Source organism: Neovison vison, chromosome 1 (genome assembly GCF_020171115.1).
Source record: "Neovison vison isolate M4711 chromosome 1, ASM_NN_V1, whole genome shotgun sequence".
NCBI classification, from domain to species: domain Eukaryota; kingdom Metazoa; phylum Chordata; class Mammalia; order Carnivora; family Mustelidae; genus Neogale; species Neogale vison.
This window is the reverse complement of record NC_058091.1, coordinates 143439222-143465432: the sequence shown is the minus strand read 5'-3', so window position 1 is coordinate 143465432 and position 26211 is coordinate 143439222.

Here is a 26211-nt window from a genome sequence, read left to right as displayed (position 1 = left end):
ATAAAGTATCGGAGCTTCCACAAAATGAAAACATGCCATAAAGTAAATACCCTTCCAATTTTATGCAAATTACTCAATTTGAATAAAATAAATGTTAATTAAGTTTACATATGCAGATTAATTCTAACTAGCCATGTTTTCATACTTAGTTATTAACCACAGTTTTCTTTTTATGTCTCATCAAAATTAGCCCTATTATTTAGAAAATATTAACAAAAGAATGCTTTATATGCTTTAAATATCTATGCATTAAATATGAAATATTATGCAAATAAGAAAAAAGACACATTTGAAAACAATAAGAAATAATTTTATGGAACATATTTTATGTTAATTTTAGATTTTACTTGAGATCAGAGAAACCATGTATATTTGTGCTTACTTTTTTTTTTATTTTTAAAGATTTTATTTATTTGAGAGAAGGAGCGTGCGAGAGAGAGCGCATGAGAGCGGTGAGGGTCAGAGGGAGAAGCAGGCTGAGTGGGGAGCCTGACAAGGGGCTCGATCCTGGGACTCTGGGATCATGACCTGAGCTGAAGGCAGATACTTGACGGACTGAGCCACCCAGGTGCCCCTGTGCCAATCTTTGTGGTATGTATTATATTATATTACATACCTGTAGCCTACCGCGTTTGTCTATATCTCCAACAGCCTCAGTCTTGGGGTAGTTTCTTATGTGAACAATAAAAGGGATCTTCTACCAATGAATAATGTAGGCAAAAAAATGTTTGGGGGAAAATACTGAGAAGCAAGTTTGATCTTTTGTTTTATATACCAATGAATAATCATAGCAGTTTTAATTAATGGACCTCCTGCAGCCTAAGTACATTTCAAATCACATTTTCAAAAAACAAAGTAAGTGTCATTGCTTACAAAATCCATTTTGCAGGGAGAAGAAACTGATTGCAAGAATAAATGACTTGTTTGAAGACAGACCGTTAGTAACAAATAGTCAAATCTGGCTGCCTTCACTTTAAGCTCAAAGTACTTCTCATTAACTTCATTTATGTCTGCTTCTTACTCAGCCCAGAGAAGGGCTCACAAAAGAAAGACAAAGGATCTTAGGATAAGTCTCCCTAGCATTTCTTGCCTCTTTTAATTCATACAGGAAATTAAACCACTGATTCTCAAATATGGTTGATCATTAAAATCACCCACAAGGCTTAAACACATGCAACAGGCAGGACCCACATAAGAGCTAATAAAATAAAATCTCTAGAGGTGGAGCCTTTTGAGACTTCTTTTTTCCAGAAAAATAACATATGTTTATTAATCAACCACCTGACACATTTCCATATTGCTTTTTATTTCCTGTTTGGGTATGTCCTGAATCTCATAATCCTCTTTATTCTTTTTTTTTTATCGTTTCCATTTTCTATATTTTCTGGGCCCTCAGTCTTTTAAAAGTCTCCTCCCAAAGGATTTTGATAATCTTGCAGGTTTGGAAGACAGATACTACTAGATCTCAAGAACATTTAGTTTTAGAAAGAAAAAATTACAGGGAAATAATCTGGGCTCAGAGTGTCTCACTCATCATCTTGGCAGCATTTTTCCAGATGGTTTCAGAGCCAGAAGATTCATGAATGACACAACACAAAGGGAAATATATACAAAGAGGAGGAGAGCATTCTTACCCAGAAACAGGCCCAGATACACTAGCTCAATATCCAAGTCTTGCTCTAAGACCTGTTTTAATTCTCTAAATGGCAGTCTTGAATGAAAAAAAACAAAAACAAACAAAAAAACCCACTCTCTACAGGAAAGAATAGCCATCAATGAAGTTTCTTTTATCCCCTTTGCTGCACACAGTTCTATTAACAAGTGTTATAACGGGATTCATTAAAAAAAAAAAAACAATGAAATAAAACAACTAAATTACCAACTTACTATTCCCCCAGAATGCTGGGTAGGGAATTTTAATTAACCCAGCATTACAGATTACACTGTAATTAGGATGTTTACCATTTCATATAATGTAGTTAACAGTAAACATCTCCTGAATATAATGTTTTATGATAAACCAAAGAGCATGGTGGATAGTCAGTCATAACAAGGTCTTATCGTGCAATTTTTTAGGAGCAAATGCACCCACACAAAATTGGGCACCACATGACCAAACGGGAATGTCTGTGTTCTATCCGCCTTTCCATCACAGCAAGCAAGAAGAGAGAGTTGACAGGGAGAAGGCATCATGCATGGGTGCATGGGTGCCCACGTATTCATTTAAACCATTGGGTGGCTTAAACAATAAACCTTTATTTCTCACAGTTCTGGAGGCTGAAGTCCAAGCGTAAGACTTTGGGAGGTCTGATGTCTGGTAGGAGCATTCTTCCTGATTTGCAAGTAGCACTCCTCCTGGTTCTATCTTCACATGACTGAGAGAGTAAGCTCCAGTCTCTTTCTGTAAGGACACTAATCCCACTATGGGGCCTCCATCCTCCTGACCTCATTTAAACATAATTACCTCCCAAAATCACCTGCACTCACATTGTGGGTTAGAGGTTCAACATATGAATTTTATGCACCGATTGAAATGATCCTAGAATTTTTATCCTTTATTTTGCTAGTGTGGTGTATCATGTTGATTTGCAGATGTTGAACCATCCTTGCATCCCTGGAATAAATCAGACTTAGTCATGGTGTACAATCCTTCTGATACATTGTTGAACTTGGTTTGCTAATATTTTATTGAGGATTTTTATCTCTCTGTTTCTAAGGGATATTGGCCTTTGTTTTTCTCTCATTCTAGTGTCGTTGACTGATTTTGGTATCCATGTAATGCTGGCCTCATGATATCAGTTTGGGAGCATTGCTACCTCTTCAGTTTTTTAGGAGAGTTTCAGAAGGATAGGTATTAACCTTCTTTGAATGTTTGATAGAATTCACCGGTCAAGTGTCTTGGTCCTGAACTTTTGTTTGTTGATTACAGATTCAATCTCCTTACTAGTAATTGGTCTATTTAGATTTTATATCTCTTCATGATTCAGTCTTGGAAGACTGTATATTTCTAGGAATTTATCCATTTCTTCTCGGTTGTCCCATTTGTTGGCCATACTTTTTCATAGATGTCATGATCTTCTGTACTTTGGCAGTATCAGTTATAATGTCTCCTCTTTCATTTCTGATTTTATTCAAAACATTTTTTTTCTCTTTTACTTAGTGAGTCTGGCAAAGGTTTTCCAATTTTATCTTCTCAGCTATTAGTCTCATTGATCTTTTTAATTTTCTTTTTAGTCTCTATTTCATTTATTTCCACTCTGATCTTTATTATTTCCTTCTTTTTACTAGCATGGCATTCATTTCTTTTTCTAATTCCTTTAGATCATTTCTTTGAGATTTCTCATTTCTTGAAGTAGGCCTATATCACTATGAACTTTCCTCTTAGAATTGCTTTTGCTTTACCTCAAAGATTTTGGAATGTTATATTTCCATTTTCATTTATCTCAATGGAATTTTTTTCTTGGTTTTTCTTTCTTTTCTTGGTAGACCTACTGATTGTTCAGTAGCATGTTATTTAATCCCCACACATTCATGATTTTTCTAGTTTTCTTCTTATGATTGATTTCTAGTTTCATACTCCTGCAGTCAGAAAAGATGCTTAATATGATTTCAGTCTTCTTAAATTTATTGAGACTTGTTTTGTGGCTCAGTATATGATCTATCCAGGAGAACATTCCATGTGCACTTGAGAAGAATGTGTATGCTGCTGCTTTGGATGGAATGTTTTACATATATCCCTTAAGTCCATCTGGTCTAATGTGTCACTTAAGGCTGATGTTTCCTTATTGATGTCCTATTTCCTATTTGGGTGATCTATTCATTAATGTAAGTAGGGCATTAAAGTCTCCTACTATTATTGTATTGCTGTCCATTTTTCCCTTTAGGTCTGTTAATACTTGCTTTATAGCCTCCTATGTTGGATAAATAAGTATTTACAAATGTTATATCTTCTTGTTGAATTAACCCCTTTTTGTTATATAATGTCCATCGTTGTCTTTTATTATAGTCTTTGTTTTAAGGTCCATTTTGTCTGACATAAGTCGACTTAGCCCAGCTTTCTTTTGGTTTCCATTTGCATGAAACATCTTTTTCCATTCCTTAACTTTCAGCCTGTTTCTCCTCCCACCTGAAGTGAATCTCCTGTAGATAAAATATAGATGGGTCTAGTATTTTTTCCTATTTAGCCACTCTAACATTTCGATTGGATAATTTAGTCCACTTACATTTAAAATAATTATTTATAAGTATGTACTTATTGCCATTTTGTTAGTTGTTTTCTGGTTATTTTGTAGTTCTACTCTGTTCCTTTTTTCTACTCTTGCTTTCTTCCCTTGTGGCTTGATGGCTTTCTATAATGTTATGCTTACGTTATCTTTTGTATATCATTATCTTTTATATATCTATTATCTTTTATATATCTATTATAGGTTTAGGTTCTGGCTTTGTGGTTACTATGAGGTTCACATATAACAGCTTATATATATAGGCTGTTATATATATATATATATATATATATACACATACACACATATACACACTATATATATATGTTGTATAAATATATACAACATATGTTTATATAAAAACATATAAACATATATATGTTTATATATGTTGTATGTATATATATATCTGTATTTACTTATATTTATATGCATTTGTACATATAATACATATATACTAAATATAGATAGATCAGTCTATTTTAAATTGATAGCAAGTTAAGTTTGAATGCATTTTAAAACTGAATTTTTACTCTCTCCAACCTACATTCTATGTTTTTGATTTCACATTTTTCATCTTTTCTTATTTTATATATCTCCCAATTATAACTATAGTTATTGTTATTTTTACTACTTTGTCCTTTAACTTTCATAGTCACTTTATAAATTTACCTTTACCAATGAGATTTTTACTTTCATATGTTTTCTAATTACCAACTAGTGACCTTTATTCTCAGCTGAAAGAAGTCCCTTTAGCATTTTTTGAGAGCCTGGTTTAGTGGTGATGAACTCCTTTAGCATTTGCTTCTCTGGAAAACTCTATTTTTCCTTCAATTCTGAAATAACCTTGCCAGGTAGAGTTCTCCTGGTTAGAATTTTTTTCCTTTCAGCATTTTAAATATATCATGCCCCTGCCTCCTGGCCTACAGTTTCTGCTGAAAAAATCTACTGATAATCTTACAGGGGTTCCCTTGTAGCTAATAAGTTATTTTTCTCTTGTCTTTAAGATTTTTCTCTTTAATTTTGTACATTTTATTTTACTTTTTAAAGATCTATTTATCTATTTTGGAGAGAGAGTGAGTGTCCAACCCCTTCTGCTCTGGGACTTCAATAATGCACATGTTACCCTGTTTGATGTCCTAAAGGTCCTTTAAGCTTTCCGAACTTTTGTTCTTTTGTTGTTGTTGTTGCTCTATTTGGTTGAGTTCCACTGCCCTGTCCTTCAGATCATTAATTCTTTCTTCTGTTTCATCTAGTCTGCTATTGAACTCCTCTAGTGTATATTTCAGTTCAGTTATTATATTCTTTAGCTCTTCTTCTAATTTCTATCTCTTTGTTGAAGTTCTCTCTGCATCCACCTAATCTTTTCCCCAATTCAGTGAGCATCTTTATGACCATTACTTTTTAGTCTGTGTCAGGTAAATTACTTATCTCTGTTTCATCAAGTTTCCCCACTCCCCGATCCCCCAGGTTTTTATCTTATTCTTTCATTTGGGATGTATTCCTTTGTTTCCTCATTTTGCTTGACACTCTGTGCTTATTTGTATGTGTTAGGCAAAACAGCCATCTTTCCCAGTTTGTTTGTGTTTTTAAAGATTTTATTTTCTTATTTGACAGAAAGAGAGCACAAGCAGAGGGGGTGGCAGACAGAGGGAGAGGGAGAAGTGGGCTCCCTGCTCACAGGGCTCGATCCCAGTACCACAGGATCATGACTTGAGCCAAAGGCAGACACTTAACTGACTGAGCCACTCAGGGGCCCTGTCTTTCCCAGTCTTAGAGGGGTGGGTCTGTATAGGTGATGAAACTTAATCATTTAACCTTGCCCTAGTTCTTGATTGTTTTCCCAGTTGTTTTGGACTTATGGGGCCCAGAAACACAATTCCCCATGGCTGCCAGACTCTGTCATCAAGAGGCAAGCTGTGTGTGAGCTGCATGTGCCTGCTGGCTCTGGGAAGGTGGGCTGCTTGCCACCGCCTCCAGGGACCTGCAGTGTGGGAGGTGGCACTCACCTACCACCTCTGATGAGCAGGTGCTAGCAAATTAGAGTGAGGGTGCAAAAACTGTGCCCACAAGCAGAGGCACTAGCAAGGCAGAGAATGTAAAAGTGGTTCCTGCCAGACATCCAACCCTGAAGAGATTTTGAACAGGCTTTTTCTCTCATAGATGCTTTAAAGATTATCAATGAATCTCCTTCACATACAGTCTGGGCATAAACTGTTGCTTTTGCACTGGGTCTTGGGACAAGTGAGTCTGCATGGGAGCTAAGAGTGGACTCAACATTTCTTATGGCCCTGTAGTTCTCCTGGATGTAAGCCCCACTGGTTTTCAAAGCCAGATGTGGTGGGGGTTTGCCTCTCCACTGCATGTCCCAAGGGTTGGGGTGCTTGCTCTGGGTCACAAAACCCTCATTCCTCAAATGGGAGTTCTGAATTTGTAAGACCCCGTAAGGGTACTTTGACACAATGGGGGTTAATGGGGGTTGGGTTTTTGGTAAAAGTACATCTCTGCCTCTCCTACTGGTCTCGAGGCAGTGCTTTTATCCTTTGTTGTGGAGCAGCTGTTCGGCTAGTTCTCAGGTTCTTTTCAGGAGGAAATGTTCCGTGCATAGTTTTAGATCTGTTGTGTGCATGGGAGGAAGTGAGCTGGGGCTCTTCCTGTGCTGCCATCTTGAACTGCCTCCCCAAACTATGAATCTTGGCAGTCCACAATAGCCATCTTATCTTGTGCTAACAGGTGGCCACTGGCCACATGGGGCAACTGAGCTCTTGTCCAAGCTGAGATGTGATGTGAGTGCAAAATACACACCAGGTTTCAAGGATTTAGTAAGAAAATAAAAGCAAAACAACTACTGAAAATATCTCATGAATAATTTCTATCTTGTTGCATTTAAAATGATCCTTTGAGTATATACCTTTAAATTAAACAACATTACAATTTAGTTTGCTAATTTCTTCCTACTTTCGTTTAATGTTACTACTAGAAAATTTAAAAGCGCTTCTGAGGCTCACACTTGTGAACTGCATAAACTTAAACAGAAGTGGTCAAGCCTGGTCCTTCTCAAATTGGAGTGATTTTTGACCTCCGAGGGATAGGCAAATGTCTGGAGACATTTTTGTCACAACTGGAGGGTTTAAGTGCTATTGACATCTACCTGGTAGAGTTCAGGGATGTTGCTTAACATCTTATAACGCACAGGATAGCATTCTTCCCATCACAAAGAATTATCCATCCAAAATGTCTAGCACCAAGGTTGATGCAAGAAAGATCAATTAATAGAGTATAAAAGGAGCTTAAAGTGAGCTAGTGAAAGGTCTACAAATCTCTATCTATATGATGGGACATATATGATACAGTAATCTACAACCAGCCAACTACCATTTGCAATATAAAGGGTCTGTAGCCAGAAGTATCTTCACTGTAGCGAACAGACAGATGGTTACCAGAGGGAAGGGGGGTGGGGGATGGGAGACACAGGTGAAGGGGAGTCAGAGTACACTTATCTTGAGCACTGAGTGATATACAGGCTTGTCGAATCCCTCTATTGTACATCTGAAACTATTATAACACTGCATGTTAACTACTGAAATTTTAACTGGAATTCAATTTTAACTGGAATTTTAATTGGAATTAAAATAAAATTCAAAAACCTAAAAAATCAAATAAATAAAGTAACTAATTCATTAAAAAAACTAAGTGAAGGGCCTAAGGCCAGAAGCACCCCAAGCATGTGGCGTGGGACAAAAGAACACACCAGCACCCATGGTTCCTTCTGCCCCCTGGTTGCTCTATGTCACCAGCAAGTCACTTAGGACGAACAGGAGGGTGCTCATCACCTAATAGACGGTGTGAAGCTGTGGCCTGTACTCACGGGTATGAATACCCACAACATAATTGCACAACAGGTCCCGTTTGGTCCCATGTTGAAGACCACAGTACTTACCGTTCAGACCCGTTGCTCCCTCTATAACAAGGATTTCAGATTTCAAAATGACCAAAGTTCTTAGGTAAGTGGTTCATCCTAGCAAATTTTATTCCCGCCTTAAGGTGCCACGTGTTTTAGAGATGTTAAGAAATAGACCAAAATCGGTCCGAACCCCGTGACATTCCGGCCCTGCTTTTCTTTTGAAGGTCCCTGATTTGCCCTGTGTTTTTTCTTACTCCAATGCAATAAAGAATTCAGATGATTTCAGCCTTCTGTTTGTTTGGATGGCAGCAAGGATGTGTAGAAGCTGTAGCATCAAAGAGTTCGGGGACTTAAGCTAAAGATTTGGAACCCCCGCTTCTCTGTTTCCATCTTTCTGCAAGAGAAAAGTCCAGGGCTTATCACCGAAGTTCTTCACAAATAAATGCAGGAAAATAAGTTTCCTTCCTTAGCCCCCAGAGACGGAAATGAACTCCGCTCCTTCCGCACAGCACATGTTTCATCGGAGAACTGCATTTTCTCGTCCACATCTGCAGGCCCTGCTCACCTTACCCTCTCCTTTTCACAGCACAACTGGGGCTCCGAGATTTACATAAACGAAACTTTCTCATTTATGCATTAGCCTGCTGATTTCCAGGCCACTGGGGGTCCTTCCCTCAACAGGCCGTAAGTGGTGCTCGCTTCAATTCCCAATCTTCAAAATTTAGGCAAAAAACAAGGTTCTACTTGGAAGCAAAAATAATTGGCTAGTGATTAGGTGAAATAAAATTATCTTGTTATGGAAACCACTTGAGGAAGACCAGGATCGGTCGGCAAATATTGTGCTCCATCATCAAACCGCAGGAAGAAAAAAAAGGAAACCACATTATTTTACATAACTTTTGTACCTCATATAACCTCCCGGGCACTCCCTCTTGAGCCAGATTCAGGATCTGCCTTTAAAGCATAATAACTTTTGGGAGTAAAACATGTCCAGGAAAAAAGCCCATGCTTTGGATAAAAATAAACACAACTGGTTTATGTTCTAGGTGATGTACGACAATGGTGAGCGGCGGGGAGAACCCCAGACTGAGCTGGACTGTGTCCCGAATACTCCAGTTTCCCTTCTGGGTACACAGCCGCATGACATTCCCCCCCCTGCCCCGAATACAGGCAGAGCCGCACGAAAGGATGATGGTCACATCTGGTCAGCGTAGAGGAGGGCAGTGTGTGTCCGCACAGACCTTTGAGTGACCTGGATACCCAGACTCCTCCTCGAGACTCGACATGCGAGATGAGAGGTGAAGTCACTGAGATTTGGGGCTTTTTGTTGCCATGGCATTCCCTAACCTCCTCCAACTGATGAACACATCAGCTTAGTGTCTTGCTTTTTACCTCCTGCGCCTTTTTTCTTTTTAAAATTTTATTTATTTATTTGCCAAAGAGAGAGGGAGAGAGAGAGAGAGCACAAGCAGGGGGAAAAGCAGAGGGAAAAGGGAGAAGCAGGCTCCCTGCTCAGCAGGGACTCGATCCCAGGACCCTGGGACAATGACCTGATCCAAAGGCAGAGGTTTAACTGACTGAGCCCCCCAGGTGTCCCTGTGCCTTTTCTCACATTGCTTGCTTCTTCCCAGCCTCACATGGGAGAGGGAATTTAATAAACACACGTGAGAATAGTAATTACAAAGATAAAAATACGTGTAAAACACAGAGAGTTGTATCAGGGAAGAGAGGGATCATCTGACAACAGCCATTTCTGCTGCCATCATGTGTGTTTGTGTGTGTCTGTGTGTGTTTGGTCTGTGTGTGGGGGGGTTGTATATGTGCCTGTGTATTTATCTATGTGTGTTTGTGTCTGTGTGTGTGTGGGGGTTGTGTGTCTATGTGTCTGTGTGTGTTTTTGTCTGTGGGGGGGGTTTGTGTATGTGCCTGTGTGTGTTTGTCTATGTGTGTTTGTGTCTGTGGGGGGGTTTGTGTGTGTATGTGTCTGTGTCTGTGTGTGTCTGGGGGGGGTTGTGTGTGTATGTGTCTGTGTCTGTGTGTGTTTCTGTCTGTGGGGGGGTGTTTGTGTGTGTCTGTGTGTGTTTGTGTCTGTGGGGGGGTTGTGTGTGTATGCATCTGTGTTTGTGTCTGCGTGTGTGTGTCTGTGTGGTTTTTACAACGCCACTGCACCCTGTTGAATAATGCTGATTTGCCCCACTTTCTGTTCATTTCAACAATGTTACCACAGAATACATTTTCTTTTAACCACAGAATAATTTTTAATGACCCGATTTTTCCATGCCCTGATTCTGGCGGCGGCCAGCGTTCCATTACTCCGGCTGCCCGCGGTCCTGAGTTGACTCCGTTAGCGCGGAGACTACCAACCTGGAGAGCCCCCGAGGCGTGGGAGACGCGCCGCCAGCGCGGCCCTGCGCTGTTCTCGGGTCTCGCGCTGCGTCCTGGCCACCAGCCCGCGAGCACGAAGCCTGAGCGCCACTCAAAGGGGCAAGCGGGGTTGCTTGTGGCGATGTCTTGGCGGGAAACTCGTCCAGCCACCAGTGCACGTGTCGGACACATGACTCTCGCTGGCAGGGGACAAGCACTCTAGTCCGGCTGACCAGCAGGAACCTGGGAGGTTATCTTTCTCTCTTCTTTCCACTTAATTTGCAATTTTATCAAAGCGAAATGCGTCCATGACTTAAAAAAAACAAACAAATCTAAAAAAAGCCTATCAGGAAAAAGAGCCCAGTCCTCCAGCCTGTCCCTCCTGGCCCCTGATTTACACTCCGCGGAGATCCCCTCCCAAAGCTGCCCACTGTTTTGTCCCTGTGTTTCTAAACAGCCTGCTTCTACTGTATTGGATTTTTGCAGACTTAGGTAGGTGTCTCGATTTCCCACGGCAGAACACAAAAACAGCATTTGCATGAACATCCTGGTAGACACACAAGCACATAACACACAGTATCAATCAGTTTTTACTGCGTGGCCAAGCGCTCCAAAACATACTGGCGGTTCTGTGGATCAGCAGCTGAACTGGGCGGGGCTGGGCGGGGCTGGGCGGGGCTGGGCCGGGCGGGGCGGGGCGGGGCTGGGCCGGGCGCTCCTTCTGGACTTGGCTGAGCTCATTCACGCAGCCTCTTCCACGTCCCATGGACTCTTTTTTTTTTTTTTAAAGATTTTATTTATTTGAGAGAGAGTGAGTGAGCACTAGAGGGGAGGGTCCGAGGGAGAAGCAGACTCCCTGCTGTAGTGGGGAGCCCAACAAGGGACTTGGTCCTGGGTCCCCGGAATCATGACCTGAGCTGGAAGCAGACGCATCATCGATTGAGCCCCCCAGGCGCCACACTCTGCTGGGCTCGCGTGCATGGGGGGGGGGATGGTCAGGGTTCAACGGGGCAGAAGGGAGCATGTGAAGTTTCTAGAGGACCGGGCTCAGAACCCGCTTTCTGCGACTCCGGCTGCATCCTCCCACCAGGCCGGCTGGGTTTGACGGGAGGAGAAATAAACTCCACCTCCCGACGGGAGATGCTCTGCTCCCATGTGTGCCGGCTGCAGGGAGAGCCGGGCTGTGGCCGCTTCTGCAATCCAGCGGGACAGACGGTGGAGACACAGGTCTGCGCTCCTGGCCACCGTCTCCCTCCGTACAGCCACAGACATCCTTCGGGGCTAAGTCGGGATTCAGTATTTGCCCTGTGATGGTGATGGTCACTTAGGTTAACGGGAGCTCATACCGGACGAGGGTTATATTTTCTTTTATACATATGGATGTCAGCTCCGATCCTCAGAGTAAAGAAATGCCGTGACTTGAATTGCTCACTTAGTTGTCACAGGCCCTCCCCACTCACTCAGCTCCAGGGAGGACCTCGGCCCTCAGTGTGCATTTCCTAAGGACCAGTGCGGCAGGTGAATTGTCCGTCGCTTCCCCCACCCCCTCGGACTCCCCCTTCGGAACCGTCTGTCCTTCTCTTCCAACCTGGACGGGCTGTTCTTCGGACGTGTTACACAGTAGCATTGTGAGGTTCTCTTGCCTGTTTTCTTCTGTAGAACGTCCTGTTTCTGGGCTTGCTCTCTGAGTTCTCACCTCGGTTTGGAGGAACATAACCTCTGGTAAATTCCTGAAAGAGGAGTGCACGGGAGGCAACTTTCTGAGACTCTGGCTGCAGATGCTGTTCTACTTGTAGGCTTGTTTGCTTGCTTGGAAATTCTAGGGGGGAAACCGCTTTCTCCAGAGTGGTTCGGGTGCCCTTCTTCGGCTGCCAGTGTTACGTTTAAGACCTCAGAGAGCATTCTGATGCCTGATCCTTTGTCCGTCGGCAGGTTTTCTTTTCTTTATTTTATTTACTCATTTGACAGAGAGAGAGAGATCACAAGCAGGCAGAGAGGCAGGCGGAGAGAGAGGAGGAAGCAGGCTCCCCGCTGAGCAGAGAGCCTGGTGCGGGGCTCGATCCCAGGACCTCAGCCGAAGGAAAAGGCTTAACCCACTGAGCCACCCAGGCATCCCTGTCAGCAGGTTTTCTTTTCTAGAAGTTTCTTTAAGAATCAACTCTGTTACTGGACTTCTGAAAAAAACACAATGATGTATCTCCTTGGGGGTCTTTTTCCATTCCTGCTGTCGATTTGTTGACTCTGGGTCCAGCAACTCTTCCACCTTGTCCTGGACACCTGTTGGGTATCTGTGGTAGAAACTCTTCCTTCTCACATTTTTCTCTTATTTTAAAACTATTTGTTTTGTTTTACTTACATGAAGGCCTTCCGTCTTTCCGTCCTTCCTTCCTTCCCTTCTTTTCTTAGCTGCTTGGCCAACAAGTTTGTCTTTATCTGAAAAACCTTCACAGAAAATTGTGGTTTGGCTTGGCTCTCTGGAGCCAGCACCTGAGCTCTGAGGATGTTTGCCTTCTTCTGAGTTACAGGATTTCTTTTTTGAGCAAGAGATTCGGGTGTGCCCTCTTTTCAAATTCTTACTTAGGCTTCTTCTTACAGACTGGACTGTCCCATCAGTAGTGTAAGTTTTCTTGGACAGTCCTGGACCTCCGTCGGGTCTGGAATTTATGTTGTCCATTATGGAGTGAGAGAATCGTTTCTGGTGAGCATCTTTCTTCCTTTCCGTCCGGTGACATGCGTCCCCTGCAATGATCTGACCCACAGCGGGCCTCCACCATATGGAGACACGGCACTGAATTCCTTGCTTTGCGGAATCACAACCAGGGGATTGCGTGGCACCATGGGGGCCCCCAAAACCACCTCCAGTGGTCGCTCTGGCAAGGCCTGCCTCAGACAGCAGGCGGAAGCGCGTGGTCGGCCATCAACGCTTTCCTCTTTGCATTTGTCTCTGGTCACCCCACTTGGCCTTTGTAGATCTTGTCTCCGCCAGACCTGCTGATTAGCCTGTGGGCCGTGCGTGGGTAGACTGTGGGGCAGCACGTTTTGTCAGGCCAGTCCTCATGCCATTCTCTGGAAGCTTGTGAGCCTGTGCTGCACAGACTGCCGCAGCCCCTTCTCTACGGGCGTGGGCAATTAGACAAACAACCTCTCTGTTGGTAACATGAACTGTTTGGGGTATATTTTGCCTATTTTTGCCCTGGAATAATAAGTGTTTCTGAGCACAGTAATCCGTTTTATCCTTTTATTTTCTTGTGAATTTTAGTTTGTATCTCTTAAAGTCGGACTTCTTCTTTTTTAAAGATTTTATTTATTTGCCAGAGAAAGAGCAGAATCGGGAGAAGCAGCAGGCAGAGGGGGGAGCAGACTCCCTGGCAAGCAAGGACTCTGACACGGGACTCGATCCCAGGACCCCGGGATCATGACCTGAGCTGAAGGCAGACGTTTAACTGAGCCACGCAGGCATTCCAAAGTAGGACTTTTTCTTGATACCTTCAGTATGGACCCATGTCCACAGCTTGCCACAGTCCTCTTTTCTGGAGGTTTAAAAGCTTATTTCTCTGCATTTTTAATCTAGTGTTTATTTATTCTATTATGTTTTTAAATTCGAAGGGCTTGTTAAATCTGCTGAATGTTCCTTTTTAAGGGTGCTCTGTTCTCATTCTGAGGGTCAGCTGGCTGGTTGGTTTGCTTACTTGTTCTTTACATTTCTTCTGGTCCCTTCATGGTCTCCTCCCTCTGTGATGGGTATTAATTTTGAACTTTGCCTTTTATGTTAGATACTTCCTTCAAATACCTGTTCTTCCTGGGATGCTGTGAACCAAGACTGGCAGCCCAGAGAGTATGGGTGGGGTCTGCAACTGGTGGGATCCACTGATGGGGAGTCGCGCCCCCCCCACTTCATCTGCGTTGTTTTCTATCACCACAGCGACAGACGACCACACACTGGGCTCCTTAACAAGCACATTTTATATTTCTTCCAGTTCTGCAGGGCAGCAGTTTGGTACAGTCTCGTGGGGGTGAAAACTAGGGTGTCAGGAGGGCTGCTTTCCTTTCTGGAGTCTCTCAGGAAGGACCCCTTTTCTTCCTTTTCCCAGCTTCTAGAAGCCTCTCCTACTCTTTGGGGTTTGGCTCCCGCCGTCCATCCTCAAAGCCGTCAGCAGTGGGTCAGCTCCCTTCACGTCCTCACTCTGACCTTGTCTGCCTCTCTCTGCTGCTCAGAACCCTGGGGATCACGCTGGGTGCACCCGGATGACCCAGGACACTCTCCCTATGTCAAGGGCAGCTGATTCCCAGTCTCTATTCCATCTGCCCTGTCACTCCACTTTGCTGTGTGATCTGACCCTGGCGTGGGTTTCAGGGATTAGGACGTGGACATTATTCTGCTTATCACAGTTACGGCTGTAGTTTGGGCGATCGGTTTACCAAGAAGCCTCTGCTCTCCTGCTGGTGCGTTCGCAAGCCTGGCTGCGAGGCTTCTGGAAGCAGGAGTACAATGGTGCTGCTGTTGCCGCGGCGGGGTGTACAGACCCCTCCCCAGTCTCCCTGGCTGCCATGTGTCACAGGTGCCCTCAGCTGTGCCCAGTGTCCTAGTCCAGGATCTTCTCGCTCAACCTCTTTTGAAAATAAACCTCCTGTCTTGTACTAGGGAGGGAGGGACACCATGGGAGATCTCGGGGGAGCTACTGCTCCTACAGACTTGGAACAACTCCTTCCAGGTCCAGTCCCGCCCAGAGCCCCGCGGAGGCAGCTGGTGCCACTCCAGCAGAGACCCTCCAGGCTTCTGCGGCCCCATTCACCCCGGGGGCCGGCTTCCCTTCCTGTAGGCGCTTTGCCATTCAGCTTCCACTTGCCCTACTAAGTCAGTCACTGCCCATCCATCGGCTCTCGGGCTTTCAAAACACTGTTCTTTCCTCTTTGGTTCTCCAAGTCCTTATGGACGGGTGCTTTTCCTTTCTATCACCGTCATCTTAGCGGGAGTTTGACAGGGATGGAGGTGTAGTCTTTTTTTTTTTTTTTTTTTTTTTTTTTGTCTGCCACGTCTAACTAGAAGTCCCTATGGTTTGTTTTCGTAAGGGGTATTAAGTAATTGTGAAACCAATTACATTCTTTGTGTGCGGCATGACAGTCCGTTTCTATTAGTTTTCACTAAATGCCAGCGACAAGAGTCCAGAAATTTTTGTATTCCCTGTGAAGGAAAAAAAGAAATAAAGAATGCAGTGACGGGGGGCAATTCCCACGTGGCAATCTCAAAATACGAATGTCAAAACGGCCTCCTCCGCCTGGGTCAGAGCTGGTGCTCAAGAGGGCATCTGGATGAAGTGCGTGATGCCTTCAGTGTGTCCTTCTAGAACGTGCCGGTCTGAGCTTTCATCCCAGCCTTTGAGCGCAGGCCTGGGTTTTCCCGAGTCAGAGCTGGGAAAGGAAACTCACTCCCCATTCTAGATGTCTAAACTGAACTGGGAAAACACCACGCTCGAATCAATTTCAATGAAGGTAAAATATCGAATTCCTCGGAATCATCAAGTAGAACTTTGTTATTTTACATCCCAGGGATGCTTTCTGCTGTCGATCAGACAAATTAGGTGCACGAGGTGTGGATGCGATCTCTTCCTAGTTATCTTCCATTCAGGTGGCATTCTCTCTCCTTCTCCCCCCAAAGCATGCGATTTCTGGTAACTTCTGCCCCAGGAATGGAAGCTGGGCCACATTCCGTGTTGATGGGGCAGGGGCGTGGGGGTGGGAACCTCACCCAGCTAGAGGCAGACTGGGGGCTACAATTCAGTTGCTCACTCCTAGCCCTGTGGCTCTTTCCACGAGTACGTGCGGTTTCCTTTGCTGCTGGCAGCTTGTTCCAAGTGAACATCTGCATGAGGCATGGGGAGCCGGGGCCGGGTCACCAGAGCCTGCAGGCCTCCAGCACACTCTGCTCAGACCAGCGGCCAACACAGCTCCTTGGCAGGCCCCAAATGAGGTCGCCGGCCGCTCTTAGCCCACGTCTCCTGGCCCTGGGTGACATCTCCGTTCTGCTGGGGTTTGCTGACATCTAAGAGAAGCAGCTGCACCCAGCGTCGCTGTGACACGGGGACCCGGTTGTGTTAGCAAGGTCTCCTTCTGCTCAGGGGTGCTACTAATTAGCTGTTAACACATGACATCCGCGCGCACACACACCTCAGTGCAAAGAACAGCCGGTTGGGCCCCCGCACGGAGCGCTGACAACAAAAGTGAGAGTGAGCAGTGATGCTACATTTCGTTCCTCGGGAGTGCAAGAGAATAACCGTCATCATCTGATAAGCTGTACACAGTCGTGCTTTGCTGTGCCATATTTATGATTCCAAACTGTGGGTCCTCAGCTGGAATGCTGGTGGCTAAGAAAACAGAAGGGAAGGAAAAAAAGAATTTTTTTTTTTTTAATCTGTTCTGCAAAGATCTGAAGCCATGGAAGAGATACTTCGGAAAACCTCAGCAAGCTTTGTGACCTTGGCCACAATCTTGCTTCAAATTGCCTCATTTATAAATGAGGGGACTGGATTACTGACATATTGAACCAAGAGGTTTCTTTCAGTGTTGAAACCTTGAGATCCTAAGCTGGGCCACTTTCCCTGAAGGGAGCCTGTCTGAAAGCACATCTCCTACGACATCAGGATCTGTTAGAGCCCACTCGGATTTGCCACCCTAGGCACACAAGGGTGTCAGAAATTTGTAACGAGTAAGAAATACCCTGAAAGGTTTAGTACAAAGGAACAGTGTTTTCATTTGTTTGTTGGTTTCAAATAGCAATATTATTATTTGAAGAGCTCTGTGCTTTAGGAAATTGCCGTCTAGGACCAAGGACATGTTAGTCATATTTCTTTTCTTTCTTTCTTTCTTTCTTTTTTTTTTGTTAAGATTTATTTCTTAATTTGAGAGGGACTGAGGGGCAGATGGAGAGGGAGAGAGTGTCAAGCAGACTCCCTAGTGAGTGTGGAGCCCGACGTGGGCTTCATCTCACAGCCCCGAGATCGTGATCTGAGTCAGAGGCTCAACCCACTGAGCCACCCACGTGGCCCTCATATTTATTTTTTCCACTTCATTATCCCAAGCAGCACTTTGTAAGCTGTCCCTGTGACTAGCCCACCCGTCCGCTCCAGACCTGGAGATTTCCAGACCACATGGAAAGACATTGGCGCTGCCTGGCATGGCTTTTCCTCCTTTTCTCATGCAAGACCCATTTCTTATGGTCAGAGAGACACATAGTCAATGAAAGGACGTTTCTTTACAAACATTTTGACAGCCGAAGTTCTCTGTCGTGGGTGACAGGTGAGAGCTCCAGGTCTGGTCACGTACAACCCTGTGGCAGAGCTGAATATTTCATTCCACTTCCCCCCACTTTTCCACAGCACGACCAATATCCCTCATGGACAGGGGGTGAAGGGGGCCGACCGTATATGCTGAGGAGGGAGATCTAGCCTAGAAGCCTCAAGGGGAGTGAGTAACCCCCTTGGGTGGTTTAGGGCTGATCGCTTTCCTTTCCAGACCTCGTTTTCTCTCCTGGAACGTAATGCGCACGTCATTGCGTCGTTGGCAAGAATTTCCTTGGGTAGTCTGCTCTGTGGAGTAACACCAGACTGGGATTTTTTTGCTCTCTTCTTTCAGATTCCTGGGATGGCTTACAGAAGGAGAGGTATTATCACTACGATTCTATATTAATATGTTAGTTGCTACAAACTAAAGTAAGTTCAGTAGTTGAGGAATGAAGATACCACGCGACCAAATTCTGTATCTCCTATGTTCTGAAGCCATCGACTGAGAGCCCGAAAGGCCAGCCCTCGTGACATCCCAGCTTTCTTAGCCCTCTGTGGTTTTCCTCTTGCTCACGCTTCGGGCTCTGGTCGTCCCTGCACTTCCAGAGCAGTCGACCTGCATCACGGGTCAAGTCCGCACTCTCTGCTCTCACCAAGGAGAAGGGAACTTGCCCTCCAGCGTACAATTTTGATCTTCTTCCTCTCCCTTCTAATGATTTGTGAATTATTACTATCCAGGCGGAGCATCTCTTTGGGTCTTGCTTGAGATCTCCTCGTAAATCTCCACGCTCTGCTCTCTCCTCTGACCGTATTCAGTTGGGATTAGGTTTGGGAGGAGTGAAAACCTAAATGATGAAGACCTGCACAAGACAGACGCCCTATTTCTCATGTATAAGATGGCTGGAGGTAGGCGGTCTCGAAGCATCTCTTCAGAAAGTCATCACAGAGGCAGGCTCTTGGTATCTCGCTACGCTGCAATTTTTAGCATTAGGGGCACCCCCTCCGAGTCTAAGATGGTTGCTCTAGCTTCACCCATTACCTTGGCGTCCCTCTCAGGTGGAAGGAGAAAGGGGTCCAAAGTGGGAGACTTCGTTCTTCAAAAGCCAGTTCTGGAAGTTAGATGTGGCATCTCTGGTCACATCCCATCGACCAGAACACAGTCACACGGCCACACCAAGATGCAAGGAAGCTGAGGAAAATGTAGTCTCCCTTCCTGGCAGTCATGGGGGAGGCTGGCTCTGACCCACTCACAAATCCTGAAGAATTCTTCCACTTCATTTACTCCTGAGCTATTTCTCTAGGAAAGCTACAAAATTAAATAGGAAATACTACCAGGGAGGACAATCCAAAGAGGAGATAAGACAAAGGACAGCCTCAAGATACACTGGACCATGTCAATAATATCTTGACATGCCCATGGAGAATGTATTAACTTAGCAGAGTGATACAAGGTGGCCGATGGTTGAGAATTAACTAGAAAAGTTTTCATGGATAAATTTCATCCAAAATCAAAGAGATGGGAAGGATATACTTTGGGAGGACAATGAGACAGGTTACTTCAGGAATGAGCAGAGGTGCTCTTTGGCACAATGCAAAGCAGAAGACATTCTCCTCAGTGCTCTTCACTTCTCACCTCTTCACCTACTTTCCCTCCCTCTCAACACTGTTCCCCTCCGAGGAACATGTCCTCTCTCTCTCATACACACACATGCACACACACACACGTGCATACTAATGTTTTCATGAGCCATAATTTAAGAAAAAAAAAACAACTCTTCTAAGCTAACTCTTACCTATGTTAAGTCTTAAGTGGCTATCCATTCCAGGAGTATTGTGCAAATTATTTTAAAATTAGAGTTCTCTGCCTTCAGCTCAGGTCATGATCCCGGAGTCCCAGGATCAAGTCCCGCATTGGGCTCCCAGCTCCATGGGGAGTCTGCTTCTCCCTCTGACCTTCTCTCCTCTCATTCTCTCTCTCATTCTCTCTTTAAAAAAAAAATTAGAGTTCCCAGCAGTGAGTGTTGCTTTAATTGTAGTCAATGAACGCCTTAAAGACTACTTCTTACAGAACCCTATGAGGATGCAAAGGAATACCTTTGAGCTCTCAAAGAGATCATACTCTGGTAGATAGAGAACCATGCACACATCTTCCAAGAAAAACACAAAATATGATCGTTATCTTTTTTTAGAGTAGGGGACCAGGAGGGAGGGGCAGAGGAGGAGAGAGAATCTCAGGCAGGCTCCATGCTCAGCAGGGAGCCCGACATGGGGCTCAACCCCAGGACCCTGAGATCACGACCTGAGCAGAAATTAAGAGTTGGATGCTCAACCAACGGAGCCATCCAGGAGCTCCTGATCTTTTATCTTTTTAAAAAAGTATTGCCTGGGTGGCTCAGTCAGTTAAGCATCTACCTTCACCTCAGGTGATGATCCCAGGGTCCTGGGATTGAGCCCCCCGTCAGGCTCTCTGCTCAGTGAAGATCCTGCTTCTCCCTCTCCCTCTGCCTGCTGTTCCCCCTGCTTGTGCTCTCTCTCTTTCTCTGTGTCAAATAAATACATAGAATCTTTATAAAAAATACATAAAGTAGTGTGAGGTCCCTGGGAAAACAGAGCTCAAGCCGAGCTTCAGAGGAAGATGGTGAGAAATGGGAAATGCTTTGTGGGCAGAATCAGACCGGATAAAAGGAGGATGCGGCAGGTGGGAGGAGCACACGGGGAAGGGCACTGAGGTCGTTGAGGCAAGGAGCCCACGTGAGGGGACAGAGGTATCAGCGAGAGCATTAATAAGACACGCAGCTGAACACGTCATTTGAGACCTTATCGGGAGGGGACCAGAAAGAAATGGGCAATACAAGAATGTTGGATGGAACAGTGGCCTGACCAAGATTATTCTCTAAGAAATGTCATCTGGAGGCAGAATACAGGCTGGAGATTGAAGAGACAGAGTCCAGGCAGACAAACATTGAGATGGACTGAAGATCCAGACAAGAGGTAGCAAGGACTGGAACAAAGTCAGTGGGCATCAAGACAAAATCCATCACTGATGGTGAAACTTCAAATGAAAATTGCACTGAATCCTTGGGGGGAGGGAGATTTTCCAGGCATGTCCAAGGTGACATTATGTTAGGTTCCACATTTCCCAATGACATGTGTGCCCCTAGAGCCCGACCTTAGAGAGGCAGAGGGAAACTTAGTAAACCAGAATATGAGAAAATGGTACTCTAGACTTGAAGAGAGGAGGCGGGCCCTGGAGGTCTTCTACAATATGGCTCACCTTTATTTTACAGTTTGAAAAAAACAAGGTTTGGGGACCAGAGTGCCACCGAAAGGGATGTGGGGTTGGCCCTCCCTAGTAGTATTAGTGTCTTAGCAGGAGCAATAGATACTGACTCAGAAATCACCATAGGGAAGTCATAAGAATGACAGACTAGGGGAAATATTTGCAATACATATCACAGATAAATGGCTAATCTCTGTAATAAAAAGCACCTAGATAACAGGGAGGAAGAGATTAAGCACGCAGTAGGAAGTGGGCAAGGAACGTGACCTACGCTTTGCACCCACCAGAACTATAAAGCACACGAAAAGAGAGTCAACCTTAATAACAATGAGAAAGATGCACATTTAAATTGCAGCGAAGACCATGTGTCACCTCCCAGCCACAAAGTTGGACAACACCATTGTGAAGCCGGGGAGAAATGGGCATTCATGTTTTGCTAATGAAGCTGCAAGGTGATACAGCTCACAGGGAGGGGAGCCTGGTGAAATCTACCAAAATTACAGATGCATTCATTTATCCTTTGACTCGAACTCCTACTTGTGGGCATTTCCTTTCCAAGTAACTTGTACATGCATCACTAACAGAAAGACACATGCATGCCCACCTGGGGTTATTATTACTTGTAACAGCAAAAGAGTAAAAGCAATTTAATTACCAGTATAAGGAACTGGTTTTATAAACAGGGGAAGAGTTACACAGTGGAATTGTATGCAGCTATAAAAAGAAGGAGAGGGGCCTCTGGGTGGCTCAGTCGGTTAAAGCCTCTGCCTTTGGCTCAGGTCGTGATCCCAGGGTCCTGGGATCCAGCCCCACATCAGGCTCTCTGCTCAGGAGGGAGCCTGCTTCCTCTCCTCTCTCTGTGATCTCTGTCTGTCAAATAAATAAATTTTAAAAAATAAAAAATAAATCTTTTAAAAAGAAGGAGAAATGTTCTTTATGTCTCAATACAGAATAAGATCCAGAGTATTTTGTCAGGGAGGAAACGCATGATGTAGACCATGTCTAAGGTGCGTTATCTTTTGTGTTAAAAGGAGGGAAATCAAGATATATATATTTAGGTCATAACTGCATTTGTCCTTGCACAAAAAAATACTGGAAAGATAAATAAGAAACCAATAAAAAAAAAGTGTATTTCCAGCAGGAGACATTATGTAATATATACAAATGGGAATCACAGCTAGACAGGATTCTTCAGATTCCTGAAGAATCAGGAAGTGGCTGTTGAGTTGAGATCTGAAGAATGAGCAGGAGTCAGTAGAGCAGAAAGAGCAGAGAAGGGCATTGTAATCAGAGAGGGAAGTCTGTTCAAAGGCCCTGTGGTGGGGAGGCAGTCGGTGCTTAGGAAGAAGTAAAAGCAAGCAGCATAGCAAGCAAGCTGTGACACAAGACTGGACCACCAGACTGGGCAGGCCAGACCATGTGGGTCTGAGGAATGCTTTTCTCTCCTAAGAGCAATGAATGGGGTATTTAAAAGCAGGCAGATCGGAGGAGGTCCCGGGAACTCTGTACTTTGTGTAAGCGAATATTCGCCGTCACTGAAGATTTAGAGGGAAAGTATGATGGTGCGGTCACTACATTTGTTCTTAGAAAGAACTGTAAGTCCCACCCATATCCCAAATTCTCCTGAAAAATCACACTCCGTGTTTGCTAACATGCCACGTATTTCAATTATGACCCATCAATCGCTATTTGCTAAAAACATCACACAGATTGCACAAAGGATAAAGTTGTTATAGTCTAATTTACATTGGAACTTATCTCCGTTTCTAGGCAACACCATTGCACTGGATAATGATGGCTCCGACCCTCAGAATCTTTCACAATCTGGTAAGTGGAATGAACAAGGGAACCAATTTCTGTGTGTTCGGGGGCTGGTATCTCAACCTATTAGATCCAACCTGGGAATAAAACCCATTTTTAATGCACCATTTGATAAGAACACTTAACCTCAGTATGTATTGTAATTAGAGAGATAATTAGAACTCCACTAGAACCTTTTAAGACTAGGAATGCATCTGAAATTCACCTAGAATGAAAACTGCGTCACCTAAGACCAATCCGAGGTATTTTCCCTTCCACCTCTACCTTGTCTCCTCCCCCCATTCCAAAGATTTTGCAGTCTGAGGAGTGGGGAAAGATAAGAATCTTATATGTGATGCATATTACAGAAGGCTAACGGATTCTGTTGAAAACTGCTTTACAGTTACTTGAAAAGAAAAAAAAACCCTTAATTTTGAAAATGAGCTTCAGAGGGCGAGCATGAAGACGAAGTGTGAGTCATGTGTGCAGAGAGAAAAAACCGCTCTTGCATGAATCCACTCATAAAATGTTAATATATGCATAAGAAAATTGTGTTCCTTAATCTCTGAAGAAACACTTATCACTAAGAACCCTTTAATTCCTTTCCTGTGCTTGATTTATTAGCTTATGAAATTATGTTAATAACCTTCATGTTAATGGTTTGGGGGCTCAAATGACCTGATTTTAATAATGAAGTAATTTATGCAATAAATGCAATCAGCATCTATGAATCTCACTTAACAGAACATACTGGTGATTAGCCAATGCTAGAACAAGTGACTGCCAGCATGGGGCGACGCTCGAGCCTCTGTAGCGAAAATAGTTCAGGCTGCTGGGCGCAGAGGGGCGGGCCACGCGGGCACGTGATCTGAGCAGCCGCCAAAGCTTTGCAGGAGAGGTTGGGACTGGATTTGAAATGAACTCAGGAACTGTGGAATGAGTCTGCCACTTCGGTAACCATGGGGTAAATCTACACGTGACGTGTATCTGTGACAAGGTACACGTGTATCTTTGTTGGCGTGGAAGGAAACTGGGGAGTCCAGAGGAGGAGGAGGTAGAGGGATGCCTAGGAGGGATGGAGGGTTTCCAACACTGCCGCCCTAAAACCCACCTCCCAGGAGGCTCCTAGTGGTAGTGCTACTCAGCGTTGGCTCCTCAGAGCACGATGCTGAGTTACCCTCTTTGCTTTTTTTTTTTTTTTTTTAAAGATTTTATTTATTTGACAGGCAGAGATCGCAAGTAGGCAGAGAGGCAGGCAGAGAGAGAGGAAGGGAAGCAGGCTCCCTGCTGAGCAGAGACCCCTGATGTGATGCAGGGCTCCATCCCAGGACCCTGAGATCATGACCTGAGCCGAAGGCAGAGGCTTAACCCACTGAGCCACCCAGGTCCCCTCTTTTGCGTTTTACTTTTTTCCATTCTCCACAGACAGATCTAAAGCTTAGAACAACTAACTGACACCCTTCTCTACTTTTCTTAATACAAAGCCCCACATTAACCTTGCTAGATGGGTGAGATTTTCTCCTGTGTTTCTTCAGAGATACCCAGGAAATGAGCTTCCATTTCTTTATTATTTAAACTTTCCTTCAAGAATGCTGTCTCCCTTCCAACCAAGAACTGCTACACCTTGGACTTCCTAGGAAGAAAGACAGGTGTGTTCATTGCCCCTCCTACTGATTCTGCAAAACCCCAGCCCAGGGGGAGGACAGCAGGTCCTTGCACAAAAGCTGTGTTTCCAGCAGCACATGCCACAAGTACAAAGTTCCCCGCGCCCTTGATCTTCACCCTCGACAATGACATTCCACAAAATAGTATTTTTAAATGTTCGAAAACACTTCTGGAGCACTCGATAGAATGCTATACCTCCCTCTAAGAAAGCTTGACATCAAATATCCTTTTGGCACAGTGTTAAGTGAAAAAAAGCAAAATATTAAAATAGCTAAACTCTGAACTGTGATGTAGTAAAAATGACATTAGCTTCGAGGTAACAGTCCTCGGATTCCTCACTTGGCTCCTGCCTCTGACTACCTGGGGAGCTGGTCGACGTCTTAGACTCTTTAACAGGGCTTTCTATTGTTTTTCTATTTTTTTCTGTATCTTAATGCATGAGTGTTTATTTTATAAAATGATAAAATGCATAACTTGGGAAACTACAGACGGAGCACACTTTGCAAGAATAGAGATTTTTAGTAGAATTTTTATTCTCCCCCGCCCCCCACCCCCCAGCAGTACATTGATTGGCCTTGTATTGGCTCTCGCGGAAATGAGAGGCAACCTCATATCTCACACGGAACAGTCCTCCTCTTCTTCGGATTTGCACAGGGCGGATCGTAATCGTACCACACCATAAAGCATGAACATGAAATGCCTTTGAGAGGCTTTGAGTGCGATCTGCGGCGGCTATATGTGATTCCACAACTCAGCGAATGACGAGGATAATAATGGCTTGCACTTGGCAGCCTCTAAAGTCTTGGATGTCTACACACAGGCTGTCAAGCCTGATGCCCTTCGGTGCTGAAGGAACGTCCAACACCATCGTCTGAGGAATCCCCGCTCCTCGGAAGCGTCCACTAACGTCTTTCTATTCCACCAACAGAAATATCTGCAGAGAGACCTTGTACCTGCTCTGACTGTGTCTCCAGGTACACATTCTGGATTCTTAGCCCACTGTATTATTAAATCACGGCATGGCCATTTTTTCCTCTCTCCGGATTCTTAGCGAGTATGGGCATAACCTGGGACCTCAGAAATAAATAAATCAACAAAATGACAAACATGCTGTCTTCTCACGGCAGAGAGAATGTCTGAGGTTAGTTCAGCCATTTCTCCTCAGGCAAAATTGTGAGCAGTTTTTCTAGCCAGGAAATATTGCAAAGAGAGCAAAAACACACTTTTCCCTAGTATCCATGTAGAGAGTAGAGATCTAATCTGAGCTTTCCTTGGACCCTGAGCAGTGGCATCCAGGATGCACAGCTATTGCTGCTGAGCTTTTGTGGCATTTCCATGGCTTTTCATGTTTTTTTTTTCCTAAGTTCTTAGCACTGTTCCTTTAGGTGCCTTCCCCCTCACCAGTTAGAACTTCCAGACTCACACAGGCACTTTCTTCCATTTTTGTAGCCGACATCATACCGTGCAAAGCAGGAGGAAAAATGGGATGAGTGTTGATAGTGGCTGGGTTGGAAGCGACTAGTCCTGGGTTTCTCCTTTCATCCCTTTCTTGAGTTCCTGATTCTGCATTACCCTCCACTTTATTTGGGGGGCTCTTCTCTTCCACTTGGCTTCAACGTCCTCTCTAGGTTGCCGCACACGCCCTCGCTATCCTTCCGGGAACACTGGCCAGCTCGCAGCCACTTCAACCGCGCTGAG